This window comes from Notothenia rossii (assembly GCF_949606895.1).
Source record: "Notothenia rossii genome assembly, chromosome: 7".
Classification (NCBI taxonomy): domain Eukaryota; kingdom Metazoa; phylum Chordata; class Actinopteri; order Perciformes; family Nototheniidae; genus Notothenia; species Notothenia rossii.
Window position 1 is genome coordinate 44,347,490 of NC_136905.1, and position 18,127 is coordinate 44,365,616.

General features: G+C 39.6%; 1 protein-coding gene across 1 annotated transcript in view; it reads right to left on the bottom strand.

Moving 5' to 3' along the window:
* The window catches only part of LOC307046052 (uncharacterized protein), a 75,287-nt gene that overhangs the window by 47,593 nt on the left and 9,567 nt on the right, over positions 1-18,127 (bottom strand). The window contains exons 2-3 of the mRNA XM_079692191.1: positions 1,897-1,962; positions 1,196-1,347 (exon numbers count right to left, since the gene is read on the bottom strand). The gene's annotated coding sequence lies outside the window, so the exon portion shown is untranslated. The remainder of the gene's footprint in view (positions 1-1,195; positions 1,348-1,896; positions 1,963-18,127) is intronic.

The window sequence follows — 18,127 nt, forward strand, 5'->3', positions numbered from 1 at the left end:
TCTGTTGCCCACTGAGGATTAAGTGACTTGCTCAAGGCAGGTTCTGCTTTTTCACTTTCCCCACCTGGGGATTGCATTTGCACCTTTCCAGTCACAATCAATCAATCAATCAATGTTTATTTATATAGCCCAATATCACAAAGCCTGCTTCTCTAACCAGTATGCCACTATTGCCTTATTAATAGGGGTGCACCGAATGGATAATTCTTGGCCGAAACCGATACCGAAAATAGGAAACAGTTGGCCGAAAACCGAATGCCGAAAGGCCGAAAATGATTGATAGAAAAAAAAAAATATATATATATATATATATATATTATTTTTTTTACCAATGTTGTTCAGCTACCTGATTATGGAAAAAGACATGATTATGGCAAAACTTAACTTAAATAATAATCACTATTATAGGTCCATAAAACATTTATTCAGCACTTTTGAATGCACACAGTACATTAATTCCAAGTCAAGTGCATTTTCTTTTCTCTGTAGGATAACTACAACAAAGTGCATTCAGAACAAAGCCAAGGTGCTTTAAAACTGCATAAACATCTAGGCCAGTAGGCCTACAACAAAATAGTGTAAATAAAGACTGCCAGGCCTTCAACAACAACAAATGCACCTATAAGTTTGGTAACCTAACGTGTTGTTGTGATGACGTAATCAAAACGCGGCGACAAGCACGGCGCGCGACCATGCTCACGGCTGGCTCACAGCCAACATGTCTGCCGCTTGGAGATATTTCAAAAATATCAGAGTGAGAGGCGCGGATTGCGATTTGTAAAACGTGTTCAGCTGACATTTCTCGAGGGGGTGTAACTGCAAAGACTTTCACCACTTCGGGATTACTCCACCACTTGAAATCAAAACACCCAGACAAATATGCGGAGTATGATCAATGTAACCCTGTTCTCGGACATTCGGTGATATCTTTTCGGTGCTAAAACCCTTTCGGCCGAAAGCCGAAAGGGCCTTTTTAACAATTTTCTGCCGATAATTTTCGACGGCCGAATATTCGGTGCATCCCTACTTATTAAGATCAGATTTCCTTAGAAATGTGTCTTGCATTCTTGCACCTGGCAAGTAATCCAGGCTGTTGTGAGGCAAATGGGGCTCTATACGGTACTAGACAGGTACATTTCATAAAATTGCTCCACAGGGTATAGGACAATTTGGATAAAACAGTGTATACACACACCTTTTGCAAGATCGCCAGATATTTAGCTAGTTTCTGGCCAACAACTCCTCCCTTCTTCTGGAAGACAGATGTCAGCTGAGGCAGATGGCTGTCCAACTGCGCCCTGAAGGCTGTTTCAAGTGGGATAGTTGTTATGCGCTGGAATTCAGCATCTGTTATGCAAAAACAAAATGACAGAAGACAAAGAGCACATTCAGCCATTGGTGTAATAATATTTTGTATGTACTATATAATTAAAGGATAGATTCTAATTTTGACCTCCTTATTAACCAAGTCCTTGATAAGATGTGTATTGGTGTACAGTGTGTTCTAACCAGTATTTCTATTAATCTAAGGTAATTGCTAAGGTTGTTTAAACCTTGCTAATACTTTTTTTAATTGACAATGGGTAAAATGTTGAGGTATAAAGTAAAATTTTAACTCCAATTCCAGCAGCAGCTGTTTTCTTCCTTCAGACAATCAAACAGACCGTTAGAGAATAGCTGCTGAAGAAAGCGGAACATTGAGCAGCTAAAGAGCCAAATACTTTACTAAGGAGTTGGTGAAGAGCATAAACAGAGCTAAAAGTTAGTGAATATTGGACTTATCAGATGGACAGAAACACCATTTCAAATGTATGATCATGTTGCTCTGTATCAGCTCGATGTGTACAGTAAATAGGCATTTTATCATACATTCACCATGTGAAATATATAACTTACCTCATCAATATGGAGTATTGTGAGTAAGGTTCTGTTCCACATCACACCAACATCAGATAGCAAAACCTGCAATAAAAATAAAGATGAGCAGAAATTAAAACTAATCATAATGGTAAATGAAAAAAGGTAATTGATTGCCAATGATTACTAACTTGTGTTAGGCCAATGACTCAAAATCCTAAAAACTCCTTTGTGACAAACAATGTAACGTTGTTGTTTTTTTTAAATAGAGCCTAAATATGACTGGATGTGGTGCACTTTTGCTAAATGTTTAGACAAATTGCTTCTGTGCCCTAACATGCTCAACTGTTATTGCACTTGATGGAATCTTTTAACAAGGGAGAAGCTTTTCTTCATTCTTGCATTGTACATGTATAATGACATTAAATTATTATATTCTTTAGCAAAAAGCAATAAATGATTTCTCACTTTTGGCAAAGAGCATTGTCCACCTAAAGAAGGGTAACATTTAACCACACCTCGGAGCGCTTAGTTCTCTCTCCACTGTGTGTGTGTGTGTGTGTGTGTGTGTGTGTGTGTGTGTGTGTGTGTGTGTGTGTGTGTGTGTGTGTGTGTGTGTGTGTGTGTGTGTGTGTGTGTGTGTGTGTGTGTGTGTGTGTGTGTGTGTGTGTGTGTGCCTTATGTGCCCATCCCCCCATGTGAATCACACGTAGCTCTGATCACCTATGATAAATGGGCCACACCTAATCGCTGGCTATTCAGCCACAGAGCTCCCTCTATGCAGATCAAACTGTAGACGGTGTGAAAGCTAGACACTCCAGAAAAACGCGGGCAAAAATCCTTGATTATGCGGGCTAAAATCCTTGATTATGCTATTAAACATGCAGGGTTTTATGTGATTTTATGCGGTGAAATTGCGGGAAGTTAGGAAATATGCAGAAAGTTGCGAAATATGCTAAATATGCGGGGGGAAAGAATAACAATTTTTTAAAATATTGGGCTGTCTTATTTATTCTCTCTCACACACAACCTGCCACTAACGTTAAACCCCTTTACTATTCAATTAAACACATTCAATGTTTATTTATTGTAAAAGCAATTGGGCTATTTTAATCTCACACACACACCACCACCACCCCCCCCCCCACACACACACACACACACACAAACACACACACACACACACACACACACACAAACACTTCTCCGCCTCATTCTGTTTTCATTTACTCGTTCGTTATCTGAGCAGCTTCAATCTTGTAGGCTACTCACTTCGTTTATTGTAGCCCTCGAAACGGTTTTGGAGGTTGATCCCTCGGTGAACGTGAGTTGAATGGCTTTCTTGTCCGCAGCAGCAGAAAGCATTTTCGAATGTTTGAATGAATCAAAGTGGGTCGCCACCGTCGATTTTCTCTTATGCTGCAACACACAGTTGCACGGGGTGCAGAATAGTTTCCCCCCACTTTTTTTTTGTAGAAATGTTCGTTGGTAAATGAGCTCTATACAGTGTTGTTTACATTCTGTGATGCACGAGCTGATGACGTCACGTCAAGACGAGTTAACTTTTTTTTCTTCTCAACTTTGTGTGGAAAAATGCGGGGATTATGCGGCCTTTTGATAAATATGCAGCCTTTTAAAAATCTGCGCCATTTTGCTGATTATGCGATCGCAGAATCGCGTTTTTCTGGAGGGTCTAGAAAGCAGTGAGGCCTGTGAAGACAACATTGCAGTAATCGAGTCTACTGAAGATACAAGTTTAAAATCAGACCTGTTTTTTAAATGAAATCTGACGGCAGGCAGTTAGCTGTGATCACCTATAAGGCTTGAAGTTACTTCAGATGCTGAAATATTTTTATTTTTCAAGTATAAACATACAGTATACAACAGATATACATGCATACAAATTATAACATCACATTTATGTTATTAATTTTACAAATAGGACAGAGGATGCAGCACAAACAGTACGAAACAAATAGAGAGCTTTCTGAACATCAGCAGGAGAGGACTCTTTCAAGACACTAGTAAATACTGAAATGAACATTAAATGTCCTATTAAAATGCAAGTTTCTTCATGACACTTCCAACATAAATGGAATTCTCACTAACCTAAAACATTAAAAAAAATTAAAAACATGTCACTGTAGAGACACAAAATACTTGAACATACATATGAACAACACCAAATTGAGCTCACTTTCTACACTCTTTGATGATCTACCTCCTACATACTTTGTTTTTTAGTCCATGAATTTTGGCAGAGGCTTGGTCTGGCTGTATCTTCATAACAACCCTCTGGATAAACTCAAATGAATAGTTCATTTCCAGAGTATACTGAAGACTGAAGCAATAGATTAGTCCAAGAAGCATCGCAAAGCCACATCTTTCAGGTTGTGGAGCACAATTGTCTCCTCGACCACAACTGCCACATTGAAGATCTGCTGAGGAAAGGCATCCCATTCACCTTCGTAGCCTATGAGTAGACCAACTTGCATCACCTTCATGGCTTCCTTGAGAGTGTCTCCATGAGCCTTAAAAAAGGAGAAATAAAAGTGAGCTCAGTGTACTACAAGTACTTTTTCTCTACAAAGCTAATTAAGAGGCTTCTGCTATAAACATAGAAGCTAAAATCTACAGTTCACAGTGTAAAAGTGCAATGTGATGGAACATCATTTCAACTGCCTTTCTTTTCAGTTTGAGCTTTATATTTATTTATATTATTTAATAGTTACGTTTTCTTGCTGTTTTTGTTTATATTAAATGTATCATTCTTTATTGCAATTATTTTAGTTAAATTAAGGTAATTGTAGACATTACTTTTGAAGGAAACTTTGGGCACAGGGTGATTTATGTTAAAATGTACAATTACATAAAGTAATTCAAGACAGTTATGATCTTACATCACACATCCTGATGACATTTTCCTGATTTTCGCCAGACATGTAGTGTGATAGTCCCAAGAGAGCAGCAGTACTCCTCCTCTCATTTGTGTCCTGAAGGACAACAAATGCAGTGGGATATAAACATTTGTAGCAAACAAATGGTGGCTAAATTATGGTCATCAGCATCTCCACTTACATCTTTCTCAAGGCAGTCCAAAAGGCCTTTTAGTGCCGGCTTCTTTCCAGTCCTGGATGCACCATTGTAGACCTCCAGCAATGCCAGGCCATCAAGTCCATCCAGAAACGATGAAAGCAGGTCCGTAGTGACAATTTTCTGGAACTCTGCCTGAATCTGAGGAGACACAGACATATAGAAAATATTCTACCAACAGTCTGCAACTGTGCATGTTGCCTTCTCATTGTAACTGGAAAACCTGCACAACTTACAAGTCCACTTCATCCAGTTGCAGCTAAACGGAAATCTTTGAAAATCTGTCTGTAATAGAAAACACACATTTAGGTACATTATGAAGCAGGCCTTAATAAAGTAATAAGAACTGAGAACATGACAAAGAATAAGATGCACACAATTACAACAGTCACGTTGCCCATAAACTACAAGCCTTGGCTTTCACAATTACAATATTATCCCTGAATTCATATGATAAAGACTTAAACAGTACTTCATTTAAATAAATAAACAACTTGAAATGTTCATCTTTGATTGATGAGGCATATTCAATCTAATAAATTCATGGGATGCATGTAATAATAACAGGGAAAGGTTAGTGTGCATCCACATAGAGCATTTTTGTGTCTACGTGCATGCCAAATATATCAATGAAAAAACTATTATTTGTTTTAACCAAACTTAAAAGAAATTGTACAATGGTTGTAATTGTTGATTATTTGCTTGCAATTATTTCCCATAGACTATTCAGTGGATTATTATTGTTTTTTTAATAATAACTTGACTACCTCTGAAAGCAGAAGTTTAGGAAAAATTATTGTTCATGTATAAATATTATTTATTTTATTATAATATAAATATCTAACAATTACAACCATTGCCCATCTTATTTATTATTGTGGGTGAACAGTAACTTTTCCCTGTGTTATAATTACATACATCCCATTAATTTATTAGATTAAATAACAATAATCTCATCAATCAAAGATCAACATTTTTAAGTGCCTTGAGCACCGACTGTTCCCGCTGCTAGAAACGGCTGATATTAAGACACTTCAGTGCGCAAGTCACAGAACGAAATACATTGTGGGACATGTAGTTTATGGGCAGCATAGTTCAATAAAATAAACTAAATATATTCCTTTCTTTTCTATAAAATATTTTCTAAAAAGCAGAAATACAAATTTGTCTCCATTTCAAGAGTGGAACATAGCATTTGTACACAATATAAATGCTATTTCTGAACACAGTTAGCATTTTACTCGTTCAATTGCGCCAGGCACCTCCTCTGTATCTGGGCAGGTTTAGCGTGAGCTGAACCAGAAAAACGTTGCAAGGATAGAATCACTTTAACACTTGCTCGGCCTTAACAAAAAACAATCTTCAAGTCCCCTATACTTATCCACAAATGACATCCATTTCAAAGCCATGGCGGGGGCTAACAAGCTACAATTCTTAGCCGAACAGAGAGCCGGGACATGGCTAATTACTGGCAGGAACACACACAACCTCACCAAAACACGTTAATTTAGCTTAAATATTTAGCCGAACAGAGCCGGGACACAGAAAATTACTGGAACGAACAAACAAAACCTCTCTAAATTAAGCTACAAATATAGGCAGTTACCATTTAAACCTTTTAAAAATTCATAAGCGTCATACATAAGAGTAAGAATACTTGAAACTTAATTATTTAATAAAAGTTTAGATAATCATAATCCTGTAAAGTTAGCTTGGTTAACCGACATTTTCATAACACTGCCCTGAAATAAAATCTCTTTTATAAACATTCAAACACCAGTTAGGTGTGGATTTAACTCCATTTAGCTACTTTTCGTTTTGCCTGAAACCATTAAATATGCAACCACTCACCTGACTTTGCCTGTCCGTCAGTGGTTCATCAGCCGAAATCACTGTCATATCGCTTCACAAAAGAGTATTCATCCGCCGCTTAGCTTTTCGTAGTCATCAATCTGTCCGGTGGAAGTTCTTCTTTTGATAATGGCGAATCAAACTCTGTGGTTCACTCACTGTATATCGTAAAAAACTAAAAAACTCATGTCCCTGTTAAATGCATTCAATTAATGAAAACAACTATGAGACCGGGACTATTTTCACCAGGCAGGAATATGTCAACACTACTGCCATGTTAAGAGGCCATGGAAAGTTTCAGAACATTATTACACATCACAACTCACTGTTTAGTCAAATTGACTTCATAGAATGTAGAGGTCATTGAACTGGCTTACAGAGCTGAGTTGAAATAATAACAACTTATGAAATTAAGTAGAGATTGCATGAATTGATATGTTAAGTGAAACTAACTTAAAGACAAAAGTTTCAATAACTTAATGATCAAATCCTTTTTTACAGCGGCTCCATAATATAACTGGCAAAAATGTAAGAATTTCATGCATCGGCCTACAGTGGGAAAATTGTTTAATCTGTTGGAATAGACCAGGGGTCGGCAACCCCTGGCACGCGTGCCAGCATTGGCACGCGGCACCGTAACCAGTGGCACACTAGGAATAAGTGGAATAAGTGTGCATAAATATTTAAATTGTATTTTCGGATCCTGAACGAGACCGCCGCCAGAGCGCGTCTCCCCGTTACCTGCAGAAGGAAGGCATGCACGCAACGCAGCCCCGCTCTCTTTATCTCCAGGTGACATGCTGCCGCTTTCCTCCATGGTGCAGTGCTGATCGTTTCACCACGGAGGAAAGCACTTCACTAATTGCAGTACTCATAAGGAGCTGTACAAATGCAGCAGTTTTTGCGTGGCTGTGTATTTAGTTGAAAGCCCAGTGGCGATCTGCTCATCTCTCATCGACATAATATGCTTCAAAAAGGGGCGGACTGTGTGTTGAACTTTCCTGTCGGCTCCCAGACCGTAGTCGAGGAGGGCAGAAGCAACAAGCTTCAGGTTCAATAACCCACTTTAGAGAGAGGCGAGCTCTTCTTGGGAGGCCGTTGCATTTATTTAGCTGTTCTTCTGTTTCTCAAAATACATCACAGACCTCTGTTTTTCTGCTTCCTCGTTTCACTTCCAGAAACATACACACGTTCTCTCCATAGGTTCTCTCACTGTCGCTCTACCATCCACAAACACACATGCACAAGCCACACCCCTCTCTCTCTCTCTCTCTTAAAGGGACAACGATCGCATCTCACTCTGCATGACCCTAATATCATAGCATGTGTGCTCAGGAGAATCACAGAACGGACGATCGTCCTTATTATTATGCCGTTTAAACAAATTATTTAAATGCGTTTGTTAAATTCGGCATCATGTGAGTTGCGCTGACACGCTAATTCCCCGCAGCGAGGCTCCCCCGCCCTCCTGCTGATAGTTGACGAGCGTCAAGCTCCTCAACCCCCCCCCCCCCCCGTTGATAATTCTCTATCGTTGGCACGCTGATAACAATTGTTTTTTAAAATGGCACTTCATATCATAAAGGTTGCCGACCCCTGGAATAGAGTATACATATCAAATATCACTACTTTTCTTCTAAATGAAATGCTGACATTACAAAATGCATGGTTTAATGTAATGTAAACATTTACATTATTATTATGATTATTTAATACATAAAGACTATATTTTCAAATGCTCTTCAAAGCAGTTTCTGTCAACTACGAAAGGCAACATCATTTCTGTATTTGTGAATGAAGCGCCATCTCCTGGTTAAAACCTGAAATTGAAAATCTGGCAACGCCCTCTTGGAAAATAGTGGGAGGGCTTAACATTCCTCTATACTGGTCTTTGACAGGTCGTAGGCAGGAAGCTGTAAGCTGGAGTCTGAAATTCAGTGCTACATCTGTACATCATACACCATCATTATACATGATGGTGTATATAGGAGATATATATATGTATATATATATTTGTATACATATCTGTAAATTGTATGATTTTATTTTTCGTATTTGGGATTTCTCTTTTGTCCACTCAAATACACTTGGCCCTTTCTCTTTTCCATGTGGAAAATGGCAGCTGCATATTCTGCTTTTCTCATCTGGCTCCCTGTCTGCTCGTCTACAATGAGAAAATTATATAATTAATTACTAATAATCATTTAAACCAATATTTCACAAATTCTTCATGTAAACTTAAGAGCACAGCTGTATGTTGAGTATGTCAACTTAGCTTGGTTCATCTTACTGGGGGGCAGCTACATGGATGTCGGTGCAGTCCACAATAATTTTGCAGTTGAAGGCAGAATGAATTTATTATTGACTCAGAATGAAGCACAACTTCCTGTCATACAATACATTGACTTTATTTGTAATTGTGTAAAAAAACATGAGCATTGATTAGCAAGCAGGACCTGCAGGAACAGAGAATGGTGATGGATGGAGCTGGGAAGAGAGAAGAATAAAGAAAACAGATCAACTTTATTATCGGATATTAAAAATTCAATTTCAAAACAAGTTGCCGATCCTACAGTTTTCTAGTATGTAAAGATGATTTCACATGACCAATGCAAAATATCACACTCAATATATGTGTGTCTCTGGGGGGTGCATTGTGCCTTTGATGTATATAAATAATATACCATAACCAAATACTATTACATACAGTGGAAATCGGGTTGCCAGAGCAGGTCAGTCCAGTGTGCATGTTCCTCAGGGTCTCAGCAGTTACAGGTGATGTAAAGAAAATAAAAGAGAAAAAGGTCAGTAACAACACTTTAAAGTAACAACACTGAATAATTATCTCTTTTAATAATTTTCTCTCAGTAATCACTCAACTACTGTCTTTCCAACAAACATGACTCACTCTCACTATCATCACAGTGAAACACGTCCAGAAGAATGTCATGCAAAGCTGCCTGCCTGCCTGCCTTCCTTCGACTCTCCCTGAACTGCCTGATATTTTAATGTTCAATGTTAACCATTTGTGCAGATAGCATGAAGTAGAAAAGATCGCTGATGCTAATGTGGCGTTAGCCTACCTCCCGCCCCCTTAGCACCTGGTGGAGGGGGCAGTAGGCAACTCTTCAAATGTTTCACAAAATACTTACCCTCATGACTACTCTTACTGTTTAACATTTTGGTTTACTTCATGTTAAGGCTAATACAAATGACAAGGCTAAGTAATGTAATGCTAATTAACGTGCTCGCTACTAGCTATGTAGCTAACTTGACTATGTTCCATGCAAAACATGTATATTACCTGACATGTTTGGTCCTGGTCCTTTCGCCAGACGGGAAGCGATAGAACGAGCAAGTGGTATGATCACTTTTGTGATTACAACATGGTACAAAGCACACAGGCATCTTGTAAAAGTGAATTTATTGGAGCAATCTCTTATATTTATTGGAGGGTATAAATCAGTTATGAGATCTTCTTCTTCTTCTTTGCTTTAATTGCGAGTCGCAACCACCAGTCTTGGAGCATTATCGCCTATGACATCACTTACGCGACCCAGAATGTGATTTGGGATTTGTAGTCTTTCTAGTTGCGTATTTTTCATAGTCTTATATTTCAACAGTTTTACAACAAACTGTGACTTTTTTTACATGGAAATGATTGTTTAACATTGACAAACATCATACTGTATGTGTCATTCGTGGCACAATTCAAACGGGATCAAAAGATAACTTTTCTCTCTCCATTGACTTCAATGTATAATTTTCCGCTTCCGGGGTCCCATGGAGGCTCCCGGAAGGGGAGGGACTTCGCCTCTGTGGAAAACGAACCTGTTAGATAAATGCACGTTTTGTTCAGCCTAATAATATCCACATATCTACCCTACTTTTATTGTTTTCGAATCATAAATCTAATCGATAGATTTATGATTAGCATAAGTTCGTTCATGATGGCTCACTTCAGTGATAGTGATGACATCGTTGCGAAATTATTAACCTAGTCATTTTCAAGATTGAGTTACAATGATAAACTGGAGTGGCAAAGGATCAGCTGAATGACCCCCAAGTGCTTCATCCAAAAGGACAGAAGGATGGACTTTGTGTTTAAGTGATTTGATCATAAAAGGTAGGCCTAAGTCATTTTCAATGTGGGCCGCCGTGCCGACTTAATTCATTTGTAATTGTTACTTGGCTGTGGGTGCCCTGTCATGATAGGTGTTTATATAAATGGTGTTGTTTTGTGTGGTAGAGGGTCGCTGTCATTGTCATTGTCACAGGATCCGCAACATGACCCGAACCCGCATATATATGAGCAGTGAAAACGTGCAATTATTACACGCAGTTGCATATTTGTCTAAAAAAGCGTGGGATGTTGGTTATTTTCTGCATCTAGGATGACACCAAAAGCCTCCCAGACGTTGGATTTCGCTCTTGAGGAAGTGTTTTTGAAAATGCTGTATTCTCCGCTAGAGAGCTTCACCTCAGCCATTTCGAATGTGGCGCGCTCAGAAGCAGATTGATGCGCTGCAGAGGTTATGATTGCGCGGTCCCGCGGGGGAGAGGTCTGAGGATTTAAACATTCAACTAAATTATTATTATTTTAATATATTTATTATGGAACACCCGCGACCCGACCCGCATCATCTTTGTTTTACCTAGAACCAAACCCGGAACACACACACACACACACACACACACACACACACACACACACACACACACACACACACACACACACACACACACACACACACACACACACACACACACACACACACACACACACACACACACACACACACACACACACACACACACACACACACACACACAGAGCCGAGCTTGAATGACACAAGCACACTTTTATTTCCATGCAACTCTCTGATTGGTCTGGTGTCTTGCCTCTGTTGCATTCACTGAACAAGGGAAATTACAGTCCTGTCGTCCTCTCTAGTGTCATGATGAGGTTGACGTAAAGCACGGTTAATGTATTATATTATTGAGGGAGAATTGTCCGGGGCTACAGAAAAAACATTCGGGGCAGGCCAAAATATTATTTTACCAACAATGTGGAATTTATTGGCTAAATATTACACAGATTATGCACAGCGGGAGCAGCAATAACCGTCAAATAATAATTATAACAGGGGAGCTCCGCACCCCCTGCCTGCCGCTAGGGGGTGCTACAGCGCCCTCAGCACCCCCGTCCCGCGCCCATGTGCACTCCGGACCGGCACCAGTTCCTCCAGCAATGTAGGGAACTGTGAAGCATCAGGTAATGCACGTACCTCGCGTTGCCCCGTCTTACCAGCACGTAGAAGACGGTCACAAACAACGAGAGTGCTTTTAGACCATCTCGTTTTTAATAGAGACGGCGGTGGTGTGAGTTAAAGATATAGACAAAGGCTGTGACTTTCTCCCTCTCAGTGCACTTCACCAGCCACCCAAACACGGGGGGGGGGGGGTATTTACACACACCCGGAGCTGCAGCTGGAAGCCGTTTTCACAGAGGCGATAGTGGTAATATCTCTGGCTGCTTATTTTTAACTGCTAGTGTTGGGCCGACCCGCATCATCTTTGTTTTACCCAGAACCGAACCCAGAAAAAAGCATTTGACAAAATACCACCTGCGAATCACCTTTTTTGCGGGTCACCCACCCGCGGGTACCCGACCCAATGCAGGACTCTGGTCCGGGGGGATGCTCCCCCGGGAAGATTTGTTTTAAATATTGAAGTTAAAAGCATCAATCTGGTGCACTTTGAGAGCAACATTAAGAGATCTATGGATACCTCTCTCAACACCCAGATGAAACACAACTGTAAGCAGATGTTCTTTTTCTTAATGGATATTTTACAAATCACTCCCCTTTTAAACTCTATTCTTGTTTTACTGCCATATAGTATTTCATAAAGTTTTTCCTTTATTCTCTTATTTTTTAACTATAATGATTATATGAAGGTGTGCCACGGAAATAATCTTTGGAATAATTTGTGACCAAACCGTTTGAGACCCACTGAGATAACTTAGACTAAAGTTAACTATCTAAACCCTCAGAGAGTCCTTTAGCTCAGGGGCTCCCAAAGTGTGGGGGGGGGGGGTTAGGGTTAGTCTCGAGACCCCAAGTGGGGGTCGCGAGATGATTACAAAATAAAAATGGAAAATTTTAAAAAAAAATTATAAAAAAGAATTGATACATTTTTAATAATAACGAGGCTCCCCCTTTGACAATCCACTAGCGCAGTGTTTCTCAAACTTTTTCATACCAAGGACCACTTAACCAATAAAAAACACTCATGGACTCATAGCGCCCTCAGCACACCCCTTCCCGCGCCCATGTGCACCCCGGACCGGCACCAGTTCCTCCAGCAATGTAGGGAACTGTGAAGCATCAGGTAATGCACGTACCTCGCGCTGCCCCGTCTTACTAACACGTACAAGACGGTCACAAACAACGAGAGTGCTTTTAGACCATCTCGTTTTTAATAGAGATGGCGGTGGTGTGAGTTAAAGATATAGACAAAGGCTGTGACTTTCTCCCTCTCAGTGCACTTCACCAGCCACCCAAACACAGAGCTGCAGCTGGAAGCCGTTTTCGCAGTGATTGGTACGTGATCTGCCCTCGCTCAAGGGAAAACCTCCAGCTTGACTTGAGACCGCCCCCGTGATAGATAAATGTAATTATAATGAAGCCAGCTGCAATGGATCATTGATCCACCAGGGGGTGCAGTGGGGTTCCACACTGGAGCTCATGTGAAATAAAGTGAGATACAGTATGCTGGTGTACAGCGGAACTTTGTTAAGATCCATATGTCACGGATATCATACTACTGTGCTAAATAAGATGTAATCATTTACAAAACATCACCATGTTGTTATTTAACAAAATAATGTTGTTATTCGAAAAAAACGAACGGGAGGAAATGCAGCCCGGCTCTCGATTTTTAATCCTAATTTAATCATCATCTTCACCACGATCATTTATGTTTATGTTCGCCGAATTGACATGAAATCACTGACACATATGAATATACTGTATTCAACTTCATTAAAATGTTATTAACGTGCCTAAACTCAGTAATTCACCAAAAATATGTATATTTTAATGGAGCTTCGTCGGTCGATCAGGATCCCAAAGTGTAGCGGAGGGATCCTCATCTGGATGAAGGGTGTTATTTTCCCCATAAGGAACAAGTCGCTGCAAATTATTCCGCTTATTACATGGCCACATTCTCAACAAAGTAACGACATGACTCCCAATATTAATTGAAATGCTTTTATGGATTTAGAAAATGTTTTTATTGATTTAAAAAATAGTTGTATGTATTGATTTAAATTGACATGCATCCGCTAAGAAAAATAGTCTGTTGTTACCATTTTTTAAACAGTCTGAATGAAACGGCAGCTCTCAGCTGTGTATTTACACAACTAATGGCCCATCAACCACAGCTCTCTCCCACCCTCCCCCCCTGATCTTTCTTCTCCAGCAGCTAAATTAACAGTAGGTTACTCTGAGTGACCATAGACTGTATGTGACAAGCTTACAGTTAGTGACGTAACAACACTATAAAAGCTGGTGGGTTGAAAGCAATACGGGAGGTAAAAATAACTAGAATAATTGTGATTTATTTATTGTGGCTTTTATGTTTTTAGGTATAAAATGTTATGTAATTCAGGCTTATAGTTCACCCTTCTCTAAAAGCCTTCAACAATGACAATGTTCATTGTAATTTAATAAATACTTCCAACACACATTGTAAAGAATAGCCTACTGTAAGTTAAGAAATCATTTCAATATGTACATCTTCTGATGTAACAACAATAACATTATAAATAGTAACCTAGCTGAACATGGTATTGCACATTTACCTTTGAGTGTTACTGACCTGAGATGTTTTTATTACATGAATTAAGGTGACTGAGGCTTTTTAACATACAGGGATGCAAACTCATCAGGTATGAAAAAGGTGACAAGGATCCGAGCCCCCGGCTCCCCCACCCCACGGAATGACAGAGGATTTTAGCAGTCAGAATAACTAAAGCAACAGTGTTAATAATAACAGAAATGCCAAAGAGTCACATCTAATAGAAATATATAAAAGCATTTATTTTAAATTGTGTAGCAGTCCATTTTGGCAGCACTGTTGAGCATTTTGCCTCTGTGCAAGGCTTAAGTCTTTTTAGCCACATGGTGTAAAGTAACTAAGTTCATAAACTCAACAAGTACTATACTTGGGCACAATTTTGAGATACTTGTACTTTATTTAAGTATTTCAATGTTTTGCTACTTTGTTCTTCTACTCCACTACAGTTCAGAGGTACATGGTGTACTTTGACTCCACTACATGTATTTAATACCTTTAGTTACTTCACAGATCTGGATGAACGAAGTGAAATATAATCAAGTGTTAAATCAGACTTTAGTTCCACCTGGAGTAAATCCACAAGCTACCCTGCAGTATACAAAGTCATTCAAACTAGCTGCACCTTTACCAGATTTGAGAACACTTTCATGATCAATCATTATAAAACATATCATATCTATTATTCTGAAATGGACCAATCTGCACAATGACTACTTTTACTGTCGCTACTTTCACTATATTTTTATGATAATACTTTTCTACTTTTACTTGAGGAACATTTTGAATGCAGGACTTTTACTGTAACAGAGTATTCCTACACTCTGGGACTATTACTTTTACTCAAGTACAAGATATGAGTACTTCTACTTTTACTCAAGTACAAGACCTGAGTACTTCTACTTTTACTCAAGTACAAGATCTGAGTACTTCTACTTTTACTCAAGTACAATATATATATATACTTATACCACCTCTGTTTATAGCCTATGAAAAAAACTATTAGAAATATAAGGCTAAAGCTAACGTTAGCAGATAGTGACAATGTATGCTAGCTAGCTAGCTCAACGATTCCTTAAATAATATTGCCACAGAAAAACTTTTCAGTTCACATCACGCTCTGCCGCTCCGACAGGGAGCTCTGCTCTGAACACCTGAACGGCCCGTTCTAACAGCTGTTCACCAGCGGTCCAGTCTGTGCCACAGTGACTCCGGACGCACAGTTAATATTAACGAACGCACCCGTAGGTAATGTAGCTGCTGAAGCTAGACCATCATCTCGGAGCAGCAGTCTTATTATACATCCATTAGCAGAGCCGACAGGCAGGAAGACTCGAGCACACAGCTCGTACTTGATTATAATATATAAAAAAAGAACACCATGCGTGTCATGATGGCACATAACAGCTCACGGCCGCAGATTACTCCGGGTCCCAGCCCCCTCCATACCCCAAAAATATTTGTATTGCAGATCTACATGAATAACACAAACGACTTATTTTGGATTCAAAACGGCGAATTTCGCCGAAAGGTGACAAGTTTGCATCACTGAACATAGACAGAGCACAACTGAAACATAACATCTGAGATGTAACAACATAATACACTTTTCGGGGATGCTTGGGATGTGAGTGAGGGACACGGCTTAGAACGGGCGTGTCACCTGGCAGGACAGGAGAGTGTGTGCACCAGTCTGCCTTGATCTATGAATTCATGTCTGTGACACTGACTGCTGCCCACAGCTGTTTTATAGAAGGAAATTCCTTCACTTCATGAAAGTGTTTTAACCACACACACCTCTACACACACATGACGGGTGTTATTTTCCCCCATAAGGAACAAGTCGCTGCAAATTATCCCGCTTATTACACGGCCACATTCTCAACAAAGTAACGACATGACTCCCAATATTAATTTAAATGCTTTTATGGATTTAGAAAATGTTTTTATTGATTTAAAAAATAGTTGTATGTATTGATTTAAAAAATAGTTGTATGTATTGATTTAAATTGACATGCATCCGCTAAGAAAAATAGTCCGTTGTTACAGTTTTTTAAACAGTCTGAATGAAACGGCAGCTCTCAGCTGTGTATTTACACAAATAATGGCCCATCAACCACAGCTCTCTCCCCCCCTCCCCCCTTGATCTTTCTTCTCCAGCAGCTAAATTAACGGTAGGTTACTCTGAGTGACAAGCTTACAGTTAGACACAACACTGTCATTGCAAGTGACCCTCAGTTAGTTGACTTTTATGTTCAACTGCTAAATTCGTTACTGATAAAAAAGGGCTTCTACTGTACCTAATTACCTTAACACTAGAACCGCCAGAGGTTTTTGTATAGGCCTACCTAAACCCGTCAAATCCCGCTATTAGAATGCCCTTTTTAACAACATAGGGTGCTACATAACACACTTTCAGGAAATTCACGGACTGGGAGACTTTAATATTTTATTGAAAAAAAGTTACATTGCACACACACAACACACATCACACAAATTGACCCGATTGGCGGTTCTAGTGTTAAATAAACTCACTAATTAATGAAACCAGTTCAATACAAATTATTCTTATTCTTATCATTCTTTATGAGCGCAGAAATAGTCTTAAAATCAGATCTGTTTTTTAAATGAAATCTGACGGCAGGCAGTTAGCTCTGATCACCTATGATAAATGCGCCGCACCTAATCGCTGGCCATTCAGCCACAGACACTGTTCAAAATGGGGGGGAGCTAGGGGGAGCTTGGCTCCTCCGAAGAGGGAGGGAGCTCCCCTGAAGGCTGACTTTGAGATAAATAGGGGGAGCCCAAAACCATCGTGCATATTTGTGTCACACAGATTAGAAATGTTGAGTTTCTGTAAATAACAGTTCTTGAAATAAATAATAGTCATTGTTCATTACAGTTTCTGAATATTTGTTTTATATTTGTGAATATGTCTGGGTGTTGCCATCTGTACGTGGCGGCACTGCATTCTTACTTACGTTGCTATGGTTATGGCGGTGATGCCGGCGCGGTATTTGAAATGTTCATATTGATATTTTTTTAACTCTGGCTTTGTAATAAAAAAATATGGCAAAACGAAAACAGCCAAGTGTCACAGCTTTTGGATTCACAAGCAAAGAAGCGAAGGAGTCTAAAAATGACAACGTGAACGGAAAACAACTTTTAGTTGGCCGGCTGTAAGCGGCGTTAGGGTCGAGCTTGACAGCTCCACACCGAGGGAGAGGCCTGCCGATGCGGAGCCTGAAGAGGCTTCAACAACGGCCACATCCGCCGGCATAGTGACACCGTCTGTATTAGTAGAAGAGTGTTTTTATAGCAATTGATCGCATCCGCGCTGCTGCGCCAGTCAACAGAGCGTGCGTGTGACATATTTAGTAGCAGGATGTGCTCTGAAAAATAGGGCTCCCCGAAAGCAAATGGGTAATTCGAAAACTGACAAAGCTCCCTCTATACAAATCAAACT